Here is a 10,583-nt window from a genome sequence, read left to right on the forward strand (position 1 = left end):
CAGACCAACGGCTACAGACGGCTGGCAAAGGCCGGCTCTGTGGTCCCCGGGCCTGTTTACTCAGCATGCCTTGCCCTTTCCTGGGAAGACGGACTTGGGTCCTGTGTGCTCCGTGACTCAGAGAAACTGGCAGCCTGCACGAGAGGGTGCCCGGCCTCCTCGCCCCACACAAACACCCAGCTAATGAGGTCTTTCGCACGTGGCTCACTTCCAAGGGCAAAAACACAACACCGCAGGCCCCACGGTGGAGCCCAGCCAAGCACCCACCCGCTGTTCTGTGGACGACCTGTCCGCCGACCCTCACCCAACCCCGGAAAGGACTTGCTTGACCTTCTTCTGTTCTCAAGTTTCAGAAGCAGAGCTCACAGCCTCCCAGATGCTCAGGGAAGCTAACACTTTGCCTGGTCACGTAGACGGCTGTGGTCTCCTCGGCCTCGGTGTATAAACCAATAAGATCGTGCCTGGCTTTTATCTTCTGGAGGCCCATACAAGTTGCCTGTGCCCACCCGTACCTCCATCCTGCTCTCGGGTCTGCTTAGGGTTATGCTGTGTGGCGGCCTCCAGGGGGGTTGGAGAGAGAGGAAAGTAAAAGGGGTGCTCACTGCATCCTCTAGCCACCTGGCTGGGAACCACCCCAGTGTGGCTGGAAGTCCCAGACCCACGTGATCATCACCAGAGTCGTGTGTGGAGGCTGCTTCCCTATCAAGGCCAGTCCAGTGAAAGCACTTATAACGATGCGCTAACTTTCCACGTGAGAAACGTACCTGACTGCACATTTCCCGGGAAGGGTACGTCAGCTAGGACTGTCTTTGCTGCGGGTAAAAGATACTCAAAAACGAGAGTGACTTAAGCAAGACAGCAGTGAGAGGAAGAAGTCCAGGCCTTCTAGAGCATGTCAGGGCTCAGGGTGCAGCCATCCTGCTCTGCCGTGCATGGCTTCCGTTCCCAAGATCACCTCATGGTCCAAAATGGCAGCTCTGGCTCCGGACATCAGAGCAGGACCACATTCCAGCCCTGGCTGGGTAGCCAATTGGTTAGAGCATTGTCCCTATATGTCAAGGTTGTGGGATTCAACCCCTGTCGGGATACATGCAAGAGGCAACCAATAGATGTTTCTCTCTCTCATCGATCTCTCTCTCTCTCTCCTTCCCTCCCTCTAAAGTCAATAAGCACGTCTTCAGGTGAGTATAAAAAGAGAGAGAGAGAGACACTCCAGACAGCCAACTTCTTCCACCATGTGGGGACACCAGGAGAGGTCCAGAAAAGGGTCCTCACCAGACCACGCTGGCACCCTGATCTCAGAACTCCAGCCCCCAGGACTGTGGGAAATAAACCTCTGTTGTTCCTAAGCCTGTTTTGTTATAGCAGCTGGAACGGACGGAGACACCCTTCCTGGGCCGTCAAGGCCTGTGCACATTTTCTCCGTTAGGAGAGAAGAACTATAGGGCCAGAGTTCGTGGTCCCTTATGTGCTAGACACTCAGTTTCATTACCATCTTTTCTACTTTTTATTTATTGATTTTAAGGAGAGAGAGAGGAGGGAAGTGGCGGGGGGAGAGAGAGAGAGAGATCGAGAGAGAGAGATCAATTTGTTGTTCCACTTATTGATGTGCTCATTGGCTGATTCTTGTACGTGTCCTGACCGGGAATCGAACCTGCAACCTTGGCATATGGGGACGATGCTCTAACTAACTGAGCTACCTGGCCAGGGCCATCGCAGCCTTTGGTTTTAAATCCATTGCCCAGACCAGTGTGACAGCTCTTGACCCCAAATGGTTCAGAGCAAAAGAGACTCTGAACCCAAATCAGGGAGGTCAGTGGCTGGATCTGCCCCCTCACTTTGTGGGGGCTCCGGGGAGACCATCAGTTCTCCCCGGACTCAGCAACAGAGCTGCTGAGCAAAGTAAATGGAAAACAGCGGTCTTATTTCCCAAGACCTTTGTATAGCCTGTCCTTCCTGTCACCTGCTGTGTCCCTTGGGACCTGCGCCCTGCACATCGGTGCTGCTGGGACCAGTTATGCTCACAGGGCCACTAGGAGAGAGAGAACCCAGGAGGGCCCCCGCCTGCCCCTCCAGTGAGGACGTGTCTGCCATTTTAGCGTCTTGAGTCTCTATAAGCCCCATGTAAGGCTGTTGGCTGAGCCAATAGCCCGCACATCCCAGGGGAGGCCCCACCGGATACAGAGAATTCCAGACTAACGAGTGGAGGAACCGAGTGCTTGGTGGCTCCTGAGACACTGTGCCAAGCGCCACCCTGGCCTCCTGAGGCGGCTGCTGCTGGGAGACAGCCCCGCAGCCACCGTGGCAGCAAGAGAACGGTGGCAACGTGGGCCCGGTGCCTGCGGACGGCCAGAGTCCTGCTGCAGAGGAGGACGTGGAGGCTCGGTCCCCTTTACTCCTGCACGAAGCCTGTACTCCTGCCTCCAGGAGCCTTTGTGTCTGGGGCCACGTGGGGGATCAGGCTAAAGTCTCAGCCCAGCCGCGTCTCCATGGTGAATGAGGAGGCAGGGCTGGTTGCCCTCCCACCCCCTCTCAGCAGCACCTCTGTGGGCAGGTCCCCCATAGGCTCCCTGCTGCCTAAACATGTCCACCTCTCAGAGGCTGGCAAAGGCCTATCTCCCCAGCAGGGTCAAGCGCCTGCCACCCAGGGGCCAGGGGCTGGGGAGCGGGGCTCAGATTGGAACCCACGTCTCCAGTTCAGAGGTCAGAGGCTGTGTCTGTGACAGAGTGGATGTCCCCGTCCCCTGGGGGAGACATTGGACCTGCCCACCAGCCTTCCCCCTCTCCTCTGAGCCAAGTGCCCTTCCCATAGTCAGAGACCAAAGGATTTCTTCCCACACGTAGCTCTGACCACCCTCCTGCAGAGAGGCAGGGGGCCACTCCGGGGTCAGTGACACTATCTGACATCTGAGGCTGGGTCACAACTGAAGAGGCAGCTTCTTCCTGCCTCTCTGGGGACAGTCCCCTTTGAAGCAGGGCCACCCTGTTTTCAGGAAGGTGAAGATACACAGAGGCCCCCAGGCGGTGTGTGAGGAGGGGAGTGTTCTCAGGACTGCAGCCCCAAGCTCGGCGTCCTTGAAGCCTTGGGGGCCTCCCTGGGGGGCCCGGGTGGCCTGGGCCGATTAGAGTTAATCACTTATTCCTGTCCCTGAGGAAATACCAAGGGGTTGAGGAGCTCTGTACCGGAGAGGAGGGAAAAAGACCAAATATATTTCTTATTATACCCCAGGGCCAGTCACCCCACCTCAAGAAGCCCCCCAAGGAGGGGGTCTGCCCTGCTGGCTGCCTACCTGCTCCTCCTCCAGAACCCCCCCTCCCCCGCCTCTGGGCCTCGCACTAGCTCTTCTCTCTGCCTGGAAACTCCACACCCAGGCAGCTGCAGGTCTCATTAATTTTATCCATTCATTCATTCCTCACCCAAAGGCATCTTTTCATTGCTTTTTAGAGAGAGAGGAAGGAAAAGAGAGAGAAACATCGATGCGCGAGAGAAGCATCCATTTGTTGCCATCTATATGCGCCCTGACTAGGGATTGTTATTTCCTGGATCGGGACCCGAACCCACAATCCAGGCATGTGCTCTGACTGGGATCAAACCCACGAACTTTCACTTTCGGGATGATGCTCCAACCAACTGAACCGCACTGGCCAGCTACCCAAGAGCTTCGCAATCAACCCATTTAAACCCCTGCGGACCACCCCTCACGTGGGGTCCCCTGCCCCTCGCCCCTGTTTCCGTTTCCCACGATCACTGGCAGACGTGCGCGCGCACACACACACACACACACGCGCGCGCGCCTGTGCTCACAGGTGTTGACTGCCCCTCCCCCAACCCAGAACAGCAGGTGCCCCAGGGGAAGGCGGGGCTCCATCTGCATCTGCTCCGCTGCCCCGCCCCTCAGGGGATGCCCCCGCCATCCAGGAATGAATGCCAGGCAGAGCCTGAGGATGGCGGGAGAGGGTAGGGCCCAGTGCCTGGAAGGCCGGTAGGAACCTCTAGGGGCACTGGGGAAGCCTGGGGCCGGATTCAGCCGCCCCCCCCAGGCGAGCGCGGTGGAAGCCCCTCCATGCAGGGCGGAAGCAGAGCGGGAAGGGTCTGGAAGCTGGGAAGAGTCTTCAGCTAAGGGACCTTGCAGAAGAAGGCAAGGCCCTGAGAAGTGGGACCCAGTGCGGCAGAAGCCGGGAGCCCAGTGCCAGGCTCTGAGCTCCTCCCCGCCCCGCGGGCCCGGCAGGACCCACCTGAGGCAGGCCAGGAATGGGGGCCACCCGTGCACAGAGATTCCTGCCACGGGTCTTGCTTCACAGTGGCTGGTGCCCCTCGGCCCTGCAGCGACCCCACCCTGGCACCTCCACACCATGTGAGCCAGCTCTGGCTCAGACTGCACCTCGGCCCTGTGCCTGGCCCAGGGTTTTCAGCACGCTCGAGCCCAGTCTGGGCACAGAGGCGGCAGGCCTGGGCCTGGACCGAGAGCAGTGGGTGTCCAGGAAGCCCCAGGCCAGCACCTGCATGAGTGGGAGGGGATTGTTTGATTGTTTGGCACAGGAGCCCCCAGAAAATGCGGGGTGCATAGAACCTGCTAGGTGACTTTTTCCCCTGTCTCCTCAGGAGCTGAGGGGCCCCTTCTGTTTCCAGAGGGAGCCCAGCACCCTTCTGATGGGCTCTGGGGAAGCTGGCGGTCCAGGCGCTCGGTGCGACCTCACTGAAAGGCGCCAAACCCTCCAGGTCCTCCATGAGAGCCCCAACCGGGGATCGAACCCGCAAGCCTTTGGTACATGGGATGACACTGCAACCGACTGAGCCACCCAGCTGGGGTATAACTTCTTTGCTGAAAGTTTTCAGAACCAGTCCTGTTCATTGTTCTACTGCATGTATTTAACACACCTCCGAAATGACAGAATAATCCTCTTTCCCAGACCCCTGAAAGGCGTAACCGCCCTCCAAGGAGCACATAATCAGGTTTGGAAGGCCTTACTCCACACCCCACAGCTGGGGCGGGGGGAGGGGTGTGGCATGCAGAACACCAGGGTCCCCGCCCCACCCGGAGCCCAGTAGGGAGACCTGCCCAGGCAAAGGCCATATCCCAGAGATCTTGCAAATTACTGGGTAGCCTTCAGAGCAGAGCCTCAGCACCGACCGTGTGCCGCGGGCACCTTATTAGGTTAATCGTGGGCTTCTCCGCCCACGGATACTGTGCCCAATGCAAATCAACTCTGGGTTGGCCCAGAGAGCAGCTCCAAGGTGCTGTTTGCCTTGGGAGGGGTGTTTGGAGGGTGTGATGAAAGCAGCTATGGGGTGGGGGGCCCCTGAAAGAGCAGAGGAGCCTGCAGACCCCACACCAGCCCCCAGACCCTGCCCCTGACTCCTCATCTGTGAAGTTCAGCCTCCCCACGCACAATGCCACAGGGACTGCTGGCCCCGGGTCTGGGTGACCATAACAATATGTTACTGATAAAACTGGCTTCGCCCTGCACGCCCCAATCAGCTCATTTCATCCTCGAAACAAACCCTTTTCACAACTAGGGAAACTGAGGCCTGGGGATATTCAGTGACTTGCTGGCAGCTATGAGGGCTGGGAACCCAGAAGCGGCCCTGGGCCCTAAAGGGGAGCCAGGCCCTGGAACTTCCCAGAACAGACAAGGCCACAGGCGGTGGTACACCTGGGAGCCCCAGCGCCCCTCCCTGAGGGCTGGTTCCCCTAAGCAGCTGGGGCTCTCAGCTGGCAGCCCCTGCCCTGGGCCCTGGGGAGTCACAGCGTGGGGGCAGGCAAGTCCGCTGCTCCCCCATTCCCAGAGAGTCTCTGCCTGCCCAGGTCTGGCCAAGTGCACCCCTGCCCCACCCCACCCGGCCACGCCCCTGCCCCTCTTCCCTCCCAGGGGTGCCTTTCTCAGCCCCATCCATTTGTCGATTTCAAGTGCAGGGAGATGACCAGGACGTCATCCCCACCATGATGTCAAAGGGAAAACAAGCTGGGGAGCCTGGAGGATGGGCACACAGCTGTTCCTCTGGGAGGTCCCGGCCGGCCGAGACAGGGACAAGGAAGGATAAGATAAAGGGTCCCTCCTTTGGGGGCCACCAGGAGTCACTCAGAAACTCAAAGTCCTTTCCCAAGGTCCCTGTGTCTCCCACACCTCACCCCCACCCCCCACCAGGCCAGGGGTTCTTTAAGATAAAAAGTTCTAGGTTGGACCCACCGGCCTCACGGCCTTGCCCGCCCGCCTCCTTTGGTTCTTTCCCTCTTTGTTAAATGAGCAGAGGAAAGGGTGCAGACTGCCGACCAGCATCTGCCCTCAGAGTGGAGTCGGGGTGGCCAAGAAAACCCCCGGGCACAGGTCAGAAGCTCTGGGGGTCCGGGCAGCTCCAATGTGAGACCTCCTGGCTCAGAATTTCCCTCTGCCACCCAGGGACACGACCGCCACCAACGAACGAGTCCCTCCTGACCCAGGAGCCCCAGCGGCTTCCCTGGCTAATAGCTTCTCCAGGGTCCTTCCCAGTCCTTTCATCTCAAATCCACACCCAGATGGCTGCCTGGCACTCCTGCTCACTCTTGGAGCTCAGGAGAAAGGCCGAGCTAACGCACCTGGGTGTGTGGGGGTGGGGGGTGCAGAGAAGATGGGGAAGGAAGACCTGCAGGCATGCTCCTGAGCAAGAGCGAGCTGGGTCCCCCTTCTTGAGGGTTTGAAAGGCTGCGAGTTTAGGGGAGGGCTTAGGGGAAGATCATAGTAGACTAGTCATCAGCTTTGTTTTGCCAAAACGAGATTCATTCCTCGGACTTCACCGCCCTTGGGTGTGGCTGGTACAAACGGCATTCTCTGGATTGCTGTTATATCTCTCCATGAGTGGGGTGGCTCCCGCCGTCCAGCCTCTGGTTCCCGAGCTCTGTCAGTCCCTGACTCTCTGTCCTTGAGCAGAGAGGCAGAATTTTGCCACTTGCTAGATGCCTGTAATCGCCGGGCCATTCAACTCCTGTCTGTTTCCCTATTCCACTTGTCCCGGCTCAATGGGAACAGAGAGACGATGTCGGGGTGGGGGTGGGGGTGGTGAGAACCGGCTGTCGCAGTGGGGTGCCCAGACCTGTTCTCCAGGAAGCTGCCATTCCCTGCCTGGGCGCCCTGCCTGGTCAGTGTTGACAGGGATTCCCTTTCCTGGCTCAATCGGGTTGCTGCCTAGCAGAGGGGGGCGTGCTCACGGGGCCTCCCCACCTTGCTCCCCAGAACAAGGCTGCAGGATGGAGCTCAGTTACATGGGGTACAAGAGCCCATGGGGGCTGCCTCCCCTTATTCCCCACATCCCAGGGCCATGCCGCCTCACGCAGCTCACCCACCAGCAGAACACATCTGGCTGGTGTGGCTCAGTGGATTGAGTGCCAGCCTGCGAACTGAAGGGCCATCGGTTCGATTCTCAGTCAGGGCACATGCCTGGGTCACAGGCCCGGTCCCCAGTTGGGGGCATGTGAAAAGCCACCACACATTAATGTTTCTCTCCTTCTCTTTCTCCCTCCCTTCTCCTCTCTCTAAAAATAAATAAATAAAATATTTTTTTTAAAAAAAAGAAGCAGCAGCCTGTTCCAGCCCAGGTTGCAGACCAGGAGAAAAGAGGAAAGAGAAATACCAGGATAATTCAGAAGGACAGAAAAAACAAGCAATAAGAAGATTCCATGAGTCCATCTTCAACTAATAGGAAACAAAAAAGAAACATAGAAAGGGAGAGAACGTGGAGGGAGGAAAATCAGCAATAAAATATTAGAAGAGAGCATTTCCAGTCTTCAAGAGACAGGGAATCCTCAGGTGGAAGGGTCCCTAGGACACAGGCTGAGGGGGAAATGAGCCCTGACAGGGGGGCTGTGTTGGTTGGAGCATCTTTCCCATGCCAAAAGTTGAGGGTTCGCCCCGCAGTCGGGGCATGCACGGGGAGGGGCATGCAACTGGTAGATGTTTCTCACATTAATGTCTCCCTCTCTCTCTAAAAACATCAGTGAGACATACCCTTGGGTGAGGATAAAAAAAAATATTTGCCTGAACCTGCAGGACAACAGGGAATGAGAAAAGGTTGCAAGCTTTCAAAGATGATTAACAGTGAACTGTGGGCTGCCAAGGAGCGAGAACCGCAAAAACATCAGACTCCCCATCAGTAGGATGGATGGAAGGCCCTGGGGGAAGTTACTTTGAACCCAGTTTTCTGGACTCCAGCTGAATTATCCATCGAGTATGGGACAGAATGAAGGTGTTTTCACACCTTGAAGGACTCAAAAACATAGACGTGGCCCATGCATAACTTTCTTGAAGAGTTACTTGAGGATGTATTCCAGCAAAGAGACAGAAAACTAAAAAAGAGAAAGACGTGGCACTTGGACTATAGGTTGGCTCTCCGGGGGCCAGTAAAGGGAGTCCCAGGGAGGCAGCTGTGCAAACCTGGGGGAGCAAGGAGCTCGGTCTGGTGGCAGCAGGGAGGGGGCGGGAGGAGGTTTGGGGACAACATGGTGGTAAATGGAAGCTATTAGCTCGTTAACTAGAAGGGAGAAAAGCACAACAACAAAGAAAAAATGTATGTAATAAAACTACGTTTCACACATAAAGCCAAGGACAATGAGGTATGATTTTAAGCTACTGATGGAGTGTAAAATGGGTTCAACCAACTGGAGCTTGTTGCTGAGACTTCTCCTCCCAGACTGGCCCACAGAGAAGGAAGTGTCCCCCAGCCCAAGGCCTAAGGGACACATCACTGTGGGTGCTCAGGGCCCAGCTGTGGTGGAGGGTCCCCCCGCGGCATTGCAGGGACCCACCTTTCCTCTAGACCAAGTCTGCAGGTGTGAACCTTCTGAGGGAACCTGCGGGACTTGCCCCCGCCCCGCCAGGTGAAGGCAGGTTAGAGGGACCGGAGTTAATGATTCACCTTCCCTGTCAGGAAGCCAGTGTATTTTTTCAGATGCTCTTAAGTTACAAACCAGGAGGGTGAAGTAAATGAGTGTTAAATTGAGGTGTGAGGGAGTAACCCAGCTACTTAAAGACGGCTGTGGTTAAAAAAAAAAAAAAAAAAAGGGTCAGCCCTGCACCGGGTGGGACTTGGGTGGGCTTCAGAGCTGGAGGGTGTGGGGGGAGGAGGAGACATTTTATTAGTAGATTTTTTTAAGTATTATTTGACTTTTTAACCTTGTTCCCATGTATTGCTGAGATTTCAAAATTCGCTAAGTGTTAAAAACGAAACCAGAGATGCAGAATTCGTTTCAAAGTCCTTGAACGTTATCACTCCACATAAGCGAAGTAAACGTATTTGGCTGCTGTGCTTTGTCAAGCATTTTCACTGGGTCTCTCTCGCTTCCTTTTACCTTCCGTCACCAAATGTATACACAGTGCCCTCCGCTTACCCTACTATGGGTACCACACCTGCCTCCAGGGACCAGAGCAGGACACAGGGACCCGTCTGTCCTCTCTCCTTCAGAGGCTTTGCCCCATCCCCTCCCCTCGGGCTGGGCCAGTTCTATTTTTACTTTTTGTCCTTGCCCAGGCTACGTCCCAGCCAGTGGCCATGCCCCCGGGACCCGCATCCTTTGGCGACACCCCTATTTCGGGAGCAGACCTCTTCAGGCACAGCCCACAGCTACCCTGCATGCTTCAGGCCGCCCAGGTGACCCCATACAACGGTCGGGCATTCCCCACCTAGAGCACCTGAGCAGAAAGCAGAAAACCAGCCCCACGCTCCCCCTCCCTAGCAGGGACAGTGGAGGCCCCCTGGGCCCCCTCCTTCCTGGAGTGGGGGTTTGTGCTCCCTTACACTCCAGGTTCATGCACCAGCGACTGGTCTTCCCAGAGTGGGATTCCCTTGACCTTCGCCGTGGCTGGGAGAGAGCTGCACGCTCCCTGCTCTGAGCATCCGGTGTGGCTCTTTCTCCGGAGGCTGCTTATGGTCAGAATGAACAGCATACAGACCCGAGACGGGGACTAGCTCCCGCTCCTTGGGGCCAGCGTCCAGCATCTATTTTTCAAACGCGAGATTGGGCCAATGAGCAGCCCTTGGTGGCGGGTGTGTGTGGGGATACTCCTCTCCGCAGAAGCCTGTTGGATTGGCGGCCACGTGGATATTCACTGGTAACTCACCCCTTGCTCGTGGGGAGTTGATGCATTCACTGCATGTGACGTTGGAATGAATAACTGTGAGGCCAGGGTCAGGGGTGGAGGCACAGGCTCTGCCGCCCAGCCCAGCTTCACCGGGAAGGTCGATTGCTTGAGTATTTCCTTCCTGGTCTGTGACTGGGGGGCTCTTGAGGTCTCGGGAGCCCCCTGGCTCCTGAGATGGGGGGCGGTCTGAATGCCAGGCCTACCGTCCACCTTTGCAGCCTCAGCAGCGACGTCACACCCTGCTGTTTGTTTTTTCCCATCAGTGTTTGCACCCTCTGGGTTCCCATCACCACACCACTGTTTATAGGCGGGGTCAGGCTGGCCTGGCTGCTGGCCGGGGTCTTCCGAGCGATGCAGAAGCCACACCAAGTCGGTGGACCGTGGCTGCCCCAGGGAAACGCTCTGACCAGGAGGGCTCCAAGTGTCTGGGCACCAAAAGGATGTGGGTTTGAAAATGTGTGCTCTTGGGCGTG

The sequence above is a fragment of the Desmodus rotundus genome, chromosome 10, assembly GCF_022682495.2.
Source record: "Desmodus rotundus isolate HL8 chromosome 10, HLdesRot8A.1, whole genome shotgun sequence".
In the NCBI taxonomy this organism is placed as follows: domain Eukaryota; kingdom Metazoa; phylum Chordata; class Mammalia; order Chiroptera; family Phyllostomidae; genus Desmodus; species Desmodus rotundus.